General features: G+C 38.9%; 1 protein-coding gene across 1 annotated transcript in view; it reads left to right on the top strand.

Annotated features, from left to right (window-relative positions):
• SERGEF (secretion regulating guanine nucleotide exchange factor) overlaps positions 1 to 17,106 on the top strand; it is a 149,879-nt gene that overhangs the window by 86,415 nt on the left and 46,358 nt on the right.

Here is a 17,106-nt window from a genome sequence, read left to right as displayed (position 1 = left end):
GGTATCCAGCCTGCATTCCATGCTCTAATTGTTTAGGTTTCGTTAAGTGGCCACAGAGGTGGCATTCTATATATATAGTGTATTTCCATATATGATGTAGAATATTTTCCAATTATCCTTCTTCAGTTAAACCTTGTAGTGAAGTTGTTAAGTTCTGCTTAGCTTATGGCTGGATTTAAGAAAAGATTTTCCCTTTGCCTTCTTCCTACTTGTTCAGAGTCACATGCCTGTATTAATTGTCAGGCTGGTGCTTCTGAATGTCGACTGAAGAGCAATCTTGTTTCTTGCTGAATTGATGAAGTAAAAGTGTACTGTTGGCAGATCCTTCCAGTGTGCATGAAAGCAAAGCATTGAGTTTGAACAACCTTCTCTCTCCTTTTAAGCTTTCTGCCTTCTAGGCAGAAATCTCTGGAAAAAATGGGTAGGGGAAAGAAATTCTAGAAGAAAGTTACAATAAACTAAAAACTTTGCATATGTAAAGAACATCATATGCCTTTCTAAGCTGTGTGCTACGCTCATTGAATTCAATGGGGAAATTATCAATGCTGGAAGCTAGTCAATTTTATTTTAAGGACAACAGAAATGTGATGTTGCAAATTTTTTGAGCTGAAGAACTGTGATACAATTTATCCCCTAAATGAATTTTTACATATGCTTTTAAAAGGTTGACATTTTAGAACATTCTGTGGTAGGATTTTTCTCATCACTGGTCACTCTTAGTTCAAAGCTGTCAGCTGTTATAGCCCTTAAAGATATCACACAGATTTCCATGAATGTGTCTACTCGATTGCACAATTTCCTAATAACTTATCATTCAAGCAGAGTTTGTTTAGATCAATGATATCATCAATGTTTTTATTAATTAGTAAATCCTTGAATGATTTACTTTTAAACTGAAATAACTCAAATTCGATATGAAGGGTAAACTGAAAAGCCTTTAACAGTATATTCAGGTTGCTATTTCTGGCTGTATATACAAATGCGTTGGTGGTTTTTTTTGTTGCATCATTTTTTAAATAGAAACATTTTTAAGACAGAAACTAGATTTATGATTCATTTCACAAATGCTGAAGTAGTGTTCCAATCATCTTGCCAGGGATACAAGCTGTTTGATTTGTAGGGCTAGCAAGCAGTTAGGTTTTGTCATGTTACTTTATATAGTCTGCATCCATTTGTGTGGTTCAGTTATTTGAATTCGCTTTTCTTGCTTTCTTCTAATGAAGTCAGCGCAAAATTTGTCTGTTCTCTTCACTGTGATGGCCCTTACTCCCTTGTTTTTTGTGGCAAAATTGGTAGAATTTCAGTTTTTATGTGATCATGAGATGAATGTTTGATAGGAAGGATAATGAGATATGGGTTGTCTCAAAATTTACCTACTTTTTTGAACTCAGTGAGTTAAAAGTTGATATTAGTACATGAAAAAGTGTAAACATCTTCAGTTCTAGCCCCTGGCAAAAACAAATTTTTGTTTTGGTTTGGTGTAGTCCTGTGATATTAATTCTCAAATTTTTAAGTATTGTAATATCTTTTCATGTTTGTGTGACTTTTCACTTGAGAACAAAAGTTCTGGCCTCATAAGAGAAGACCTTGCACTTTTCACCTCAATCGAGGATTAATCATCATGGGAGCCAGCCTATTTTTGACTGAAAGAGAAGGAAATTTATTTAATAAAAGTTTTGTATAACATACCAGAAAAGCATTTTCCAGCACTGAAAACTGTGTGTGCATTTACTGAGCGGCTTTTCTACCTGAGTATGGTACTGCGATGTTAGTGCTGAACTTCATGATACTAAGACAGAATCTTTGAATGCCTGCAGCACACAGTGAAACTAAATCACTGTGACAAAGTTGAGCTTTTCCAGGTTTGTGAGTCTATAGTGTTTTCAACACTGAAGAAGTAAGGAGGTTTGATTGTTACCCTAAAACGCATGTGTTTAGAAACGGTATTTATGGAGAAGGCTCTTTGACCCTCCTTTTTGTAAAAAAGAATAGTTATCTTCTAAGAGAACCCTTAGCATACCACATGCAGCTCATGTAATGCTACAACTTAATCAAGCAGTATTAACTATGCAGAAGTAGAGATGCTATAAAATGCAACAATGCCTTGACTATTCTTCAACCACAGGACATGAGACAGAATGCCTTGAAGAACCTCCAAATGCAAATGTCTTATTTTTATTAAAATGAAATACTGAAATTTTATTCAAGCTTCTTTGAAGTAGTTAAATAAAAAAAATCATTACAAGGATGACAATTCTGTAGTCTGGCTCCCCAAAACCTTAGTAATGCATAATATCTCCTTTGCTCTTGCTTTTAGTACTTTTCTCAACCTGTATAAACCAATAAAAATCTCCTAAACAAAAGGTACTGGAGGATGTATAGGGAAAAGTGGCTGTTTTAGAAACAGTTTTAAAAGCTAATTAGTTTCAGTTGAAGTCCAGCTTTAAAGCAGCCTTCAAAGGGGAATTTGTGTGTCTGGAAGAGAGAGATGAGGATGTTTCAAGTTTACCCTCTTCAAAACACCATACCAGAAAATGTTAAGTGTTCGGACATGTGGTTACTTCAGATAGTGCAAATGGGTTTTCCTTGCACTTTCATAGTCAGTGTGGTGAATTCTGACTTCTCAGGGCTATGTTAGTTTCTTGCATGGAGGATTTAAGATGTCCTTCAGTGAGGTAGTCAACAAATCCAGTCTTGGGTACCTCTGTGTAGCATCCCACACCATCGAGGCACTGCCAGTGCGGGTGATGGTGGTGCATGAGTGTTCACAGGAAGAAACTGGGGGCTTTGTGATTATTTTTGTTGTGCAGTTACTCATTTGATACTTGTCTCTGCCTTCTTCAGCTTTTTTTTCTTTTTAGGTTACCTACTTAGCACTGCTTTTCGCATGACTAATGGTAGGGGAGAGGGCACCATTAATTAATGTTAATTAACCAACCCCAAATGCCAAGGTGGCCACCCAATCATGAATTTTTTTTTCACATGGAAGCACAAGTGACATATGAGGAGACAAGGTGTCCTGACTGATCACATTAAGCACCATTTCAGAATGTTCAATACAACAGCATTATCATGAAACATTTTTAGAATCACTTCTCAACATTTCTGCTAAATCATAGGCCCTACCAGAAGAGGGTTAGTTTTGTCTCCCACTGCCTTTTTTGTTTGCTGTATTTTAGAACAAGCTTCAAGATTCTGTCTTCTCTGTGGCTTATGTGCAATTGCAGCTGTAAGCATCATGACACAGGCATTTGCATCCTTCTGAAGCTGGAATTCATCCAACTGGAGAGTAAACAGCAAAAATAAATTTAATGGAAGTAGCCTTTGTAGAGGAAATTAGGATAAAATATCCCTCCGCTCAAATGGCAGGTCATGCTTCAAATGGTCTGAATTAAAGTGTGCAATAGTGCTAGAGAGGCAGCAAAAGGGTTGTTATTTCATGATCTGTTAAAGTTTGTTTTTTATATTTTTACGCTGGTAGGACATAGCAATTATGAGCCAAAAAACAAATGTGATCAAAGTGATCAAAACTTAGGGAGCTGGTGATACACATCCTGAGGTGGTAGTGGTGTTAATGGCATCCCAAACACTTTGGTTCCACATTTTGTAATAAGGAAGCTGAAGGGTTCCTATGTGGGAGCCGCTGCCTCTTAATTAACGAGTTACATTCTCTTAGTAAAGTTCCACGATTCCAAGTGAATTATTGTATAAAGCATCAGCCGGGAAAGTACTGTAACGGATTATGAAAGATATATTTCTATGGCAGAGTGAGCACCAATGGGGAGAGGAGGCTGTGCAGGCTGATGGACGGATCTCTGCGTTATGCTGACAGTATTATTTAGATGTTCGCGGCAGCCCCACGAAGCCGGCAGATGTAGTCATGTGTCTGACATTTGGTCCCGGGGGACTCAGCAGTCTGTCATGAAGAGAAAAATCATAAATTCTCTCTGTTGCTGTAGTATTTGGAGGAATCTTCAGCATACACGGTGGAGGGCACTGGTGTTCAGCAAGGAGCTTGAATCTGCTAGTCTGTTGCTTTATTTATTATGCATGAAAAATCCCAGTGCAGCCAGGGTCTCTATTGTAAAGGTTTCCTGGCAGACCAGCATGGAGTCATGTTGCAGCACGCTGTCTCTTTGCATTGCAGCACTAATCACATTCTCTGCTTATTAAAGGGCACCTGGCAGGACTTCGAGTAACCATCACTGTTGTCATTTTCATGTGGGTTATATGTCGACCTTCTAAATTTATTCCCTGGCAGAGCCATTTGGTATGTCATTTAGCTCTTAATGTGGCTTTGACTGTTAAAATAGCTCTTCAAACTATAAGCTGCTTTGGTTATATTCATTGTAAAAAAGCAGTCTTGCTCATATCATTACCTGAGCACCTGTCTGAGTGCTTTTTACAAAACTGGATACAGATCTGACATCACAGTTTTCCTGTCGTGTTTAGATACAGTGAACCCTAACAGTGTTGTTCAAATGTCTTCTCGCTTTATGTTTCTTTTCTGTAGACTGTTTCATGCTCCAGGCAAACTAATTGTTCCTCTGGTAAGATGGAAGCTGAAAATGAGTTTCAAATGTCTGATTTTTTTGTTATTTTCAGCAAGTTATACTCACAAAATCTGATCCTCTGATCTCTTAGAGTTTCTTTTCCAAGGGCTAATGAAAAGCAAGCTTTCAAGTATCTTGTGAATTTGTAGGTGTAAGGTGATCAGGAGAGAAATGAGGAAATGCTAATTTGAGCGTTTGGAAAAGCCTTCTGATGGGGCTAAAAATAGCTTTGTATCAACTGAATTGTCTGAAGCCAGTGGCTGCTGGCTACAAGAAACAAGGATATTTTGCTGTGAAAAGCTAATTAGATCCACAAGAAAAAATGGGATTGCATTGACAAGAAAGAAACTCCAGAGTTTAGGATAATATCTGGCTGAACTGCATCTTCTGTGACTGAAATGAAGTTTTACAGCTACATTGTCTTCCAGGATTTGTCCCTGTATTGATGCATGTTTTGGGTGATTTGACTATCCAGAGTGCTTTGTTCAGCTTCCTCTTTGCTCTGTATGGCTTATCGATTTAGATTGTGAAATCTTCGGAATAAAACCTGCCTCTGAGTGTGTTTTAGAATTGCACAGAGTAATGGGATCTGTTTTTTTTTTTTAAATTCTGCATTACAACTAATAATAGTTGCAATCACTTCCCTTCCCTTCCCCTCAGAGAGGCAATTTTGAAATATAATTAATTTTGGTGTGTGTGTGTCTCTATCTTAATTTATATCATTTGGCATATAAACAGGTAATAATGCAGTGCTTGTCATATTGTTTACAGTGTGGTTTCCTGCTGTTACCAAATACAGAGCTGTTTAGGCTCTGAGGATAAAAGCGGTTATTTTTCTATATAAAAAGCTCATAGTTCTTGCAAAATTTTTAACTGAACTTTTCATGTCACCATGGTGTCAGCTTAGAGTTTGTCTAGAGTTGAGCTCTTGTGCTCTGTCATTCTGTTTCCTCCGAGACACTGCATCACATCTACCGGGATAAATCTGCTGCGTCAAGAACCCTCCAGAAGATGGGGAAGAGGCAATATTAACCTCTGGTGACAGCTAAAACCATCCAGCTGGAACTGTGAGTGGCAGTTAGAGGAGATAATTGTCATAGAAAGCCAGCAAACCAGCAGCAAATGCCACCAAACAAGAATTGCTTGAAGCGGAATGAGTGGAGAATACCTTGCAGGTATTGGTGAAAAGTCATTCCACCTGGTTTTAGAAAATGGGGGAAGATGAGAACACTCTGAAGAGTGGGGGCTGCAGTACTGATGCATGCAGTCCTTTGTCAGAGGGTTCACTGGATGGATACTAAGTATTTAGAAAACAAATTAGATTTTATCATATTTGTTTACTCGCAGGCTTTAAGCGGAGCAATTACTTTAAAGCAGAAGAAAAATATATTCAATATATCTAAGGCATATTTATCTGAATTTTCTAGGAAGCAAACAGAAGTAACAAAAATAGGCACCCTTGCTCACCAAAGAGAGATGAAGTGTTTGTTAGCTGTAAAATGAAATAAAAGGAAGGACAGGAAGGACAAATACTGGGCTTCGGGGAGTCATCCAGAGCATGGAGGAGAGATGCTCACCCAAGTGAAAGCACAAGGCCAGCAAAGCAGCTGAAAGCACTTGGAAGGGCACCAAATTAAGGCTTCAGCACCATCCTACTGAGCAGCGTTGAAGTAAGCTGTGCTGGTAATTCTGGGTTCTCTACATGCAGTGACCTCAACACTTAAACTTCTAAGTGTTATCATGGAGTAGAAAGTTTGCAGTTAAATGGCTGACAGGAGGGAAAGGTGGTTTATATTTAGAAAGCTGGTGTGAGGAGTGCCCTGACAGTGCTGTGGGGTTTATGGCTCTCCAGGAGGGAATATCTTGCTATAGAACCTCGGGTTGACACCTACGTGCTTGTGTGTTGTCACTATCCAGATCCTTTATGGAGCCCTAAGAAATTTTCCTGTCAGTGCACAAGTAAGTATCTGTGACCTGGCTGTAAGGGAATAATCTCTGAAGCTTTTTTCTTCTGATATTTTTTGTGTGTGTCTTGTTAACACTGTCTTAAATACTCTGGGTAGCTTTTTGCTTAATAAAAACATCTGATGTAGGGATTTTTTGTACTTTTGAGATTGACTTCACTATGGGTTGGGATTTTTCACAAATGCACATTTGAAAGCCACCTTTGCTGACCAGTTTTTGGACTTTACAGTGCATTTTGGTCACATGGTTTTACTGTTCTCTTTTAGTTATGAAGGTCAGAAAAATCTTTTAAAACCCCAAGCCGAAGGCAGGGATGCTGATAGTGACATAGGTCTGAGAGATGATGTTGTAGGGAGATATGTGAAATATTGCAAGGCTGGTGATGAGACAAGGACACTTCTGGGACAACACACATACAGTTTCTATGGCTGTGATTGCACAGGACTAAATGCACACATTAAAGCAGGCTTCCTGAAGCTTTTGTAAACCAAGGTGGATGGGGAATTGTTTCTCTGCCTTTCCATAAGGGCAGATCCTCTTTTCCCGCTTTAGGAATTAGGACTTTGAACTTGAAGGTAGTGGAAATTTTGGAAGAGAAAATCTGGAGGCATTAGCTGGCAAGCAAGATTATTTTACTTACTAATAACAAAGTAGAAGCCGTTCAAGCTTGCAAGCCTAGAGCAAACTTTCAGGGTCAAAATAAAGCAGTTTATTAAAAATCATTGGCTTTAGAGGGATAAGCATTTAAAAAAAATATTACAGGAAAAAAAGTCAAACCACAGATTAAAAGTTGGCATATTTGTAAAAGTTGCCCTTCACTTGTCCTTGCTTTTTGAACTTGTTTCACTCAACTGCTTCTTTATGGAAGGGAGGTAACAAAGTAATTAAAGTAAAAAATGCTTTTGAGACTCATTTCACTATTGTGCTTTTTCCTGTGCATTTGTGGAGTCTCTGAGGAGCAACCAGGCTAAACTGGGACTTTTATTATTTCTGAAAAATGTCTTCACATAATTTTATTTTTAGATTGTTGGGCTTATTTGAACAGTGAGAAAGTGAGAAGGACTGAAAGCTGTACAAACAGGGTTTTAAGTGACATTTAGCACAGCACATTTAACATTTCTTGTGGAGCAGTGAGAAGGGTTAATATATTCGTGGTGATCAAGTAAATCAAACAGGAATCGGGTCAAGCATATTATACTTGTTTATGGCACAGTTTCAAACATGACTGTTCTTAGCAGCAAGCTGAATGAAGTGAGAGACTGCTCCTACATATAAAAGTCTTGGTACCCATCAGTCTTTTAGGAGCAAAATGCCTGTATTACCTGTGTATTTGATCGTGATTGCTCTAAATTTGCTGAAGATGGTAGCACACTTGTCAGTGTTCTTGAAACCAAAGAAACACAACCACCACAAACAGCAACAACACTCACCCCCAAACTAGTGATTTTGAAAAACAGTATGGTGAGTCCTTCTTGGTAGATTTTTCAGATGAGATAGTGACATTTTGCTTAGTTTAGTTCTGGCCTACATACTTCTCCCCTCCACAAATGTAATGGGATAATTACTGTTGAGAAGATAATATATGATGTATTGATTCTGGCATAAACTTTGTTTGTATATATTCTTGCACTGATTTGCTAAATTAAATGTTGTCTAGGAAGACCTTCATATGATGCCAGGAATTTGTGTTATAGGCTTAGGGCTTAGCTCTCTTCTCTCTCCCTCTCGTGCAGATTTAGCATCTTATTATATCCTTGCTCTGTAGCCTTGTATTGGAACAAATTACTAGATTACTATGAAGTGATTATGATGGGGAGGACTAGTCCAAGGCCATAGGTGGAAGAGATGAAACTTCGAAATCAGCCAATAAAGAGAACATGAAATCCAATTTTAACTCTGTTCTTACACATGGGTAATATTCACTTGCTCTTTGTTTTTTATGTGGGCTATTTCTGTGAGTGTGAGGTTACACACAGGGAGCCTTGGCATCCATATTTGCTCTTTTGTACACCTTTTTTCTGAAATACCTTCAACCAGCTCATGCAATGCTGTATCACAGTGAAATTTCTGATGCTTATCCCAGCTATGAGAGTGACCTCCAATGTTCTTTATGGCCCTTCCATTGGTCCTCCTAGACCTTAGTTCCTCTGTGTAATTTCGCAAAATGTAGCAGATTCTCGGTTTTGATATTTTGTGACCTGCAGTGCTAGTGACTTTAAAATCTATCAGCTGTTCACTGATCTCCTCTTATTCACCTTGTGAGAGAGAATCAGGCTGTTGTGAATCCCCCAGAGTGCCACTGCCAGTGATGCTTTCTGTAATGCAAGACACAATCCTTTTATGATGAGTGAAGGACATACATGGGTAGAAGATTTCGGTTTCCACTTTTCTCAGTAGGAAAGAATTTCTGTCTGTTAAGAATTTTGAATAGAAAGGATTCTGAACTTGATGAGGTTTTGGTTTTTTGGTTTTGGTTTTGGTTTGGTTTTTTTTTGTTGTTGTTGTTGGGTTTTTGTTTTTGGTTTTTTTTGTGGGTTTTTTTGTTGTTATTGTTGGGTTTTTGTTTTTGTTTTTTTTTTCCCCCTTGTGGATGATGCTGAAAACAACAGTTCAACCAAAGATGGGAAAATTACTCTATCATTAATCACCTGCACTTCCCCTCCTTTAGGCATTTTGACATTCATTTTTTAAAATATTTAATCTGTCATGACCTTGGTGACAAATCTCAGTTGCCAAGAGACTGAACAAGTAAGCAGATGCATTGCTGTGAATGTCTAAGATATTAAACTGGAGGCTGGCTTCCCTATGCCTTTGATTTTCAGTGCCACCAGCTGCTATCTTGCTGAGTTGAGACATCTCAGAAAATGGGCGGGATGACAAGCTACCCTAATCCATATAATTTTGAGTAGGGAGCTCATTTGGCTTGAAAGGTATGTTTGCTTTGGCTTTCAAACTTCGTATTTTTCCCCCTGAACTGCTTCCTCTTGTGTGCTTTCTCTTGTACTGTTTTGCTGTGGGGGGAAGTTTGTTTTGGGGGGGGATTTTTTGCGTGTGCTTTTTTTGTTTGTTTGTTTTTTATTTATTTTGTTTTGTTTTTTGAGTTCTGAACATTTCAAGGTCTTTTCAAATTGAATGAGATTAAATGTGTGTCTCTTAAAGCCCTGAAACACACTGTACTTCTAAATGAGCACATGGGACACTTGTTGTGTGATGTGTCAGTGGTGAAAGATGTATGTATGCTCAAAGACTGTTTTCCAGTGTAGCCTGCTGAATTTCGTTGTGTTAACACATCCTGGGAGCTGTTACATTTGCCACCATATGTATTTTTTTGTGATATTGATTTAATAAATGCTTACTTGCAACTCCTGTAAAATAAATTATTCCCTAGTTTTGATAGGAATAATTCATAATTTGTTACTGTTTCCTGCTGATATAATATAGTAGATCAAATATGGGACTTTTACTTCAAGGGAAGTTCTATAACTTAGGCCTCCAAATGGGATTATTTTAGAAATACTAGTTGCATACGAGTTCATCCTGTTAACCTGTGCTTTACATTGAACATGCAGGAGGATGTGTTATGTATGAAATATTTGTAGCACTCATTGGTTCTCTATGATGCAGACCCTTTGCATGGGTGATTCTGGCCTTTTCTGAGAAGCAGATGTTTGCTTAGGCAATAAAAGTAAGTACTTTATTTGTGCTACTTCTGTACAGAGGAGGGGAAAGTCTCACTAGTCTCTGTGCTCTACCATGAGTTGTTGGACAGGCCTCTCACCATCTGGTTTGTGGTAACTAAACATGCCTTTAGTCTCCTCTACTACAGGAATTCTTGGTGGGCAATGAAAGGTTTCATACCAGAGGCAACTTTTAGATATGTTTATTTAAACTGGAGTCTTCCTTTAATCCCAGTAGTGCAGTTCTATTCCTCTCCCATAGAGAAATGCCAGGCAGGAAGAAGGCAGCTGCGAATCTCCCTATGCCAGATTGGAAACAGGGTCAGGGTTGCTAGTCTGTGCTGCTTTTTTTGGGAGCATCTCGCCAGTCATAACCTTAATGCTCACATGAATTTTTTTTCTGTAGGCCCAAAAGAGAAAAAATGTTAAAAGTATCAGGTTTTGCTATCCTTGCTGTTCTAAGACCACTCACCGTATTTTTAAACCTTTTTTTTTTTTTTTTTTTGGACCTGAGACTCATCTTGCCACCTCCTAATGAAAGGAGGCAGGAATCCAAATGTATTCTGCTTACATCCAAGCCTTGTGTTGCCTGCCATTTATAGCAGGAGTAGTATGATGGTTTGCTGTCACTCAGATGTCACTCAGACTCCTCAGTCTCGCTACTACACTGTTGATCAAGTTAACTGCAAGGCAAGATTCTTCCTAGGTAAATTCTGGGTACCCTAAAATAAAAAAATCCTGAATGCTATTGTATAGCTCTTGTAGATTTGCTGAATAAAGAAGCAGCCACTTTAATTTTTTTAAGCACTGTAGTAAAGAAATCTTGTTCTGTTGACAAGTTCAGCATGTGTCTTGTGCAATACTTCTCTGTCTGCTTGGATCCTCCTCCTTCTCCCATCTGCTCCCTCTCACTCCAAGGAAAGGAAACTCCATTCTGTCAAAGCAAAGTGCCAGTGAAAAATGGGGAAGACTTTTAAGAGCAGCTACTGGATGAGACTATTCACTAAAATCAAAACAAATATAATCACTGCTCACTATAGTTTTGCCCTCTCTACCTGGTTAAGGCTGACACGTAGTAGGATACAGTCCCTTAAGTGAAGACTGTGCAGTTCAAAAAGGCAGAATCACTTACTAGTGCCTGTGATCACTGCTCCATGGCAACATGTTCTCTGCAAGGAAAGTAGCATAAATACCTATTAAGCAAAGAGATTCCCCAGCAAGCAAATTAAATGCCAGAAATCGAACGAGAGTGGGGCTGGTGGTTTTCTTCCTCTCTAGGTAATTAGGGTAGCTACCAGTGAAGCATTATAATTGCAGTGGATGCTCTGTAAGTCTTATGAAGTACAAAATGTACCTTATTTTGAAATATCTCGCTTCAGAGACTGCGTATTTCTGTATTTCCAGAAACTGCGTTTCCAGTTATTAGCTTTCTTGTGCTTTGTGAAGCTATTGCTTTCTGACTTTGAGCATTGTTTCCCTCTGCAAAGATCTTGTGGTTGCTTCTGCCTGATGCTGACTTGCAAATTCAATGTGAGCAGCTAAAGACTAAGAACAATAAACTTATTACAGGGACTTTGTGCATTCATTTAAGTCCCTAGGGCTGGAGCTCCAACCTGGTAATTGTCTTCTCTAGAAACAAGCATGCCGAGTTTCACCCTTAGGGAGGATGTGTCCACAGCTGGTGATCTCTGCCCAGGAGAGTTAAGGATTAGAGAACATCAGGACTGGTTTTGATAGTTCGGCTTTATACACCAAAGTATGGCTGTGCAGTCACCTATAAAATAATGATAGTAAATGTGCCTATGCTTTCTTAATAGCTGGAATTTGGTTGGCTCTTTGGGGTAAGGGCAGCAGAAATCAACAGGACTTTGCTGGAGGTGCAGAGCCTGCAGGCTCCACAGCTGAGAGTGCTGAATGCTCAAGGGAACTAAAATCATGAGGTCTTGCTTGAGTCATCATGCCTCACTCCTTGCTGCTTTGGGCACTCCAATTTACCCTCATTACGTATTTGTTGGGGTCCATGCGGCCATGAATTTGATGCTTTTCATTTCTTCTGCTAACAGGATTTTCTAAATCCTCAATCCTTGACTGGCTGAAAGCTTGCCTTACTGTCCAGTATCAAGTCCTAGGATATGTGCTTCCCTCCTCAACCCTAAAACCTAAGCAAAAATTTTAAGTCGGAATTTTGTGATCTCCTTAAAAAAGTGTAGGACAGGTATGAAAGGGACTATGGTCCCTTTCAAGGTGAGAACTGTGTAGATACAACTTGTCTGAAGTCCAGTTTCTCTGCTTTATCCAGTGGGATGACTTGTTTTCTTGTGTACTGGCTCCTCAAGAAAGCACAAGGCACAGAGCAAGTGTTTTATCCCATGATGAGGTGATTTCCAGTCTGTTATATAGCACTGTAAAATACTAAGCTGCATCAGTGTTGGCTAGAAGAATGAAGCTTGAAATCAGATTGGAATCATGTTTTACACTGTTAAGCACCTGGCCAAGACAGTAAAATGTTGGTGATGCTGCAGTACTGCAAAGCTGTAACTTGGTAAATAAATGCCTTCTATAGTATAATACACCTCCATTTGGTATCTGTACATGATGTGCAAAAATGAAAGGTGTTTCTAGATGCAGAAGTTAAAAAACCATTTTTTTGTTCCATTAATTTAAGCAAGCAAATGCTAAGGAGAAGTTGCTTCCAACTAATTATATTTTTCCCCCTCAGCTTGACGCGGCTCTAATAGGTACATACTCTGTCCCTAAATATAGAGAAACTATGCTGAAGGAAATTCCTGTCAAACGGTAGAAAACCATGTGATACATTAGTATACAGTGGGAAAGTTAAGTTTGGATTACATGGTGCAGTGATCCATCTGGCTTGGCATTTTTTTTTAGTCTTTTTTTTTTTTTTTTTTTAAAGCTGTTCCATGGCTCAGAAGAGCTGGAGTTCAGCTGGTAGACTGTCCCTAGCAAGAACAATATCCAAAAAGCCCCCATGGAACTGTGACAAGCAAGTTTTTCTGGAAATTAACTTCATTCACTTCTGGTCAGCTGCCATCAATTCATAATTATATGTAACTTTAAGGCTCTGATCTCTTTCAGAATTAGTGAATCTGTGTCATCTTACTGCTCTGGAATGTTTCTGGTAAATGAGATACATGACACTTGCATGGAATTTGAGTGATTTCAGCCAAGATATTTAGAGTTATTTTAATTTTATTCATTTTTTTGTTCACACATGTCTTTGGGGGCCCAGCTTCTTGAGGTCATAAGGCATCACAGGGGATGAGAATTGGGCTCTTTATGGTCTATCAGATTGATCACTGTCTTTGAGTATTCCTTTTCAAATTTTTACTCTTTTCATATTCTGGTGATGCAGAATGATTATATATAGTAATCTTCAGTTCCTTCTTACTTTCCATCCAGATTGCAGCCTCTTCATTACATAGCTGTAAATTCTAATGTCAGAACCAGGCAGACACAGGCATTTAGTACTTTAACCCTTAGAGGAAGGAACTGGATTGTTTTGTAGATACACGTGATGTCTTGGCCCGGATTTGTGGACCATTTACGTACACATTGATATATCTCAAAGATGTGAAAACAGTTGTACAGGAATAACTTTTAGATGTCATTTGTCTCTTTCATTCATGTTCCAGGACTACAGTGCAGTAACTTAGGCTTTTTTCTCTTCATACCACAATAATTTTAAATATTAATACTTAAATTGAAATCATGTTAGTTCCCCTTTCAATAGAAGGCTAGGCTGCTAGTCTAGAATGTAATAGAAAATATTTTTAAGTATTTCTGCATCTGGTTCTTAGGTTCTACCAATTTGTAGTCATTTTAAGGAGGGGATAAATAGCTTTTAGATGTCTCATTCCGTATTGCTTTTTTCAGAAGAATCCAAGGGATCAAAATAAGAGAGATTCTCAAAGCCTTTTTAATGTGGGGTTCCAAGGGAACTGCTAAATAACTTCGACCTTCCTGTGCTCTGTAGTCTCTGCAGCACTTATCCACCCTGCTCACCAAAAAATCATGAGTGTTAGCTGAATTTGATGATCTTCCAAGTTTTGTCAGTGTCATTCACTGTTGAAAATTTCAGGTGCATTTTTCTGTGTATTTTGGACAGTCAGAGTGACAGGCAAGTTGATACTGCTGTTTGTATGAAACCATTCAGTGACAGATGAGTTGCAGTAAGATGGATCACTTCTGAACAGAGAGGGAACAGATTTCTTTGCAGGGCACAAGGAACAGTCTGAGGTTTGATAAATGCTTTTACGGAGGGTATAAGATGGCCCATTTAATAATTTCAGTAAAAGTAAAGCTGAGCCTTTGATCTGAATGCTAAGCAATTAATTCCTCTAATATTTTTGTGAGGGTAATAGTAATCAGGCATTCCTTTAAAACTCATCTAGTCTGACCCTTGTGAATTTGGTGTCTTCTTTTCAGTGTCCTTATTTGTGTTTTCCCAAAAGTGCTTCAATTTTATATTAACATTGACTGAATGCCTTCTTAAAGCTCAGCATCTCTTGCTGTTCAGGATATGTGGCTTCTCTTTAATCTTAGACTGACACTTTACATAGAATATTTAGCCATACTGTTGTTCTGATAAAACAAAGTCAACTTAAGGGTAGTCTCAGCTTTCCTGTAGTGCACTGGTGCTGCTGTTCTTCATGGTAATCAAACTGGAACAACTCTGCCTTGTGCAAGGCAACACTCAACAGAAAGAGGATGGAGTCTGTAATAGTTCAGAGCAGTGAATGTTCCTTCAGAGTACTGCAAGCTGCATTGCACAAAGGGAGCAGTGGTCTGTAAATAAGTAAACGACTCCAGCCCTCCAGAATGCGCAAATCCTCCGTCTTCATCTCTGGGTTGGTTCAGAGCAGCTGCAACAAAGTAGAAGGGGAAACAGGTTTGTGAAAAGCACAAAAAGTGCTTCACTTTGTTGATAAACATGCAAGACATTTCTCCCCTGAGAATGCTTCTGCCAAATTTGCTCAGCCTTCTATCTTTATTACAGGAGGTTGAAACAGGCATTATAAAGAATGACCAAGAAGAGGGAAATACATTGGCTTTGTCTCTAAAAACTTGGTGTGATAGTTGAAAACATAGCACTTTGTTTTGGGTAGAGAAGTGGGATATGTAATTTCCAAGAGGCAGATACTTTGTGTCTTTGCCCGATTCAAGACAAATAGCTGAAGTGACATAGCCCCACTGCCAGCTTGCATTTTATAATCCTGAGAATGAGGGACATTTATAGGAGCACTTAGGCAGTGTATGCAAATCTTGGTTATTCTCCATAAAGCTCTTAAAATTCATTTTTACATAGCTTCTTGTTTCTGGGACAGCAATGCCCAAATGTAATTAACAAAGGAGTGACAGAGACTAGACCAAAAGTTTAGTATCCTAAAGGACTTCTCATCTTAAACCAAGGTTTTCCTGCAACTCTGAATGCACAGTTAGTGGATCTCAGTGATAATCTCGCTTATTTCTGACCTGTTTTAGAATTTTATCTGCTCTCCAAATGCAATTCAGGTACAATAATGAAACTAAAAAGAACATTCTTTCAGAAGTGACTGAAAAAATGATTCAGTGGCAAGTTTTTGTTTAATCATCTGTGTTACCCTAAGAGCAAGTTCTGGGGTTATCCTGGGATGTAGCAATGTCCAAAAAACCCAGTGTAGTTTCATATTTACGGTTTATATTTATGGTTTCAGTTAAAATTGAGCCTGAGTGCAAATCTTGCACTGGGTTTGCTCCCTGAACAGAGGGCATGGCCTCTCTAATGCAGCCCTGAGGGCTGCCATTGCTGGCTGCAGGGCAGGGGGGGAATTCCCCCTCCACAATCCATAGCCATATCTGTGCCTGGGCTCTTTATAGACCAGGCAGGGATCCCATTTGAAGGGGTACATTGTCACTAGCCCCTGCCATGGTGTAATGCCTCATGAGATCATTAAATGTATTTGTGAGTGTGTAGATCAACTTAAACTATGCCTGATGCTTTTCTGTTTAGCAGCATTTAATTCTGTATATTTCAGAAGTATGTTTATCCAAAGGCCTCCAGAGATGCCTTTCATGGTTGGACGCAGATAATTGAAAGCTGGCAGTTTTCCTGCTCCTGGATGTCAGGTAGCCTTTCAGTGAACCTGGCCCTTTCCTTTCAGAGGTATCTGTTCCCCGTGGCACGGTGGTGGGAAAGCTGTAGCTGGGAAATGACTTGGAAATTTAAGTCGCACTGATGGGTCTTTACCCTGCCAAGGATAAAGAGGCCCCAAGAGGCAGGACTGACCTTGGGTTACCCAAGCTTTGACCTTATGGCTAATTAGTAATAGAGGAAATCTGTCAAATACCTGAGGACTGCACAGGGATTCATCTAATGAAAGGAACACCTTCTCCTTCCCAAAATAGCTCCCTTGCAACATTTAGCCATGTAGTAACTACTGCTATTTGGTGAATGAATCAAGCGAATTCCAGCAGTCTTTGTGCAGACTCCCCACCCTGCATTTCACTTACAAAATGAGAATTATATTTCAGTGGTTTTGTCGACAACATAACAGCAAAAGCATGCACAGTACATAGGTAATAATGCTGCTACACTAGGGGAGATGTAATTTCTCATTCTTGCAGAAGGCTCCTTTTCTGTGCATTGAAAGTATCCTGTGAATGTTGGGTTTTGCCAGGAAGTGGCCAAAAGCTGGACAGTACATTTTACAGTAATACCATTTCATTCCTTATTGACCATGTCTTTTTCAAGTCGTGAGGAGGTGATGATGGCATGTAATCTTAATACCTGATGAAATAAATAGTCTTATTTGGCCAGAGTGAGAATCAATTTTAAGAGCTGAAAATGCTACTTTAAATGATTGCTCTTGTAGTTAACAAGAAATTCATCCTAAAGAGCCAAATAAGCATAT

This window comes from Pseudopipra pipra, chromosome 6 (genome assembly GCF_036250125.1).
Source record: "Pseudopipra pipra isolate bDixPip1 chromosome 6, bDixPip1.hap1, whole genome shotgun sequence".
Lineage (NCBI taxonomy): Eukaryota > Metazoa > Chordata > Aves > Passeriformes > Pipridae > Pseudopipra > Pseudopipra pipra.
This window is presented reverse-complemented; position numbering and strand designations above follow the sequence as displayed.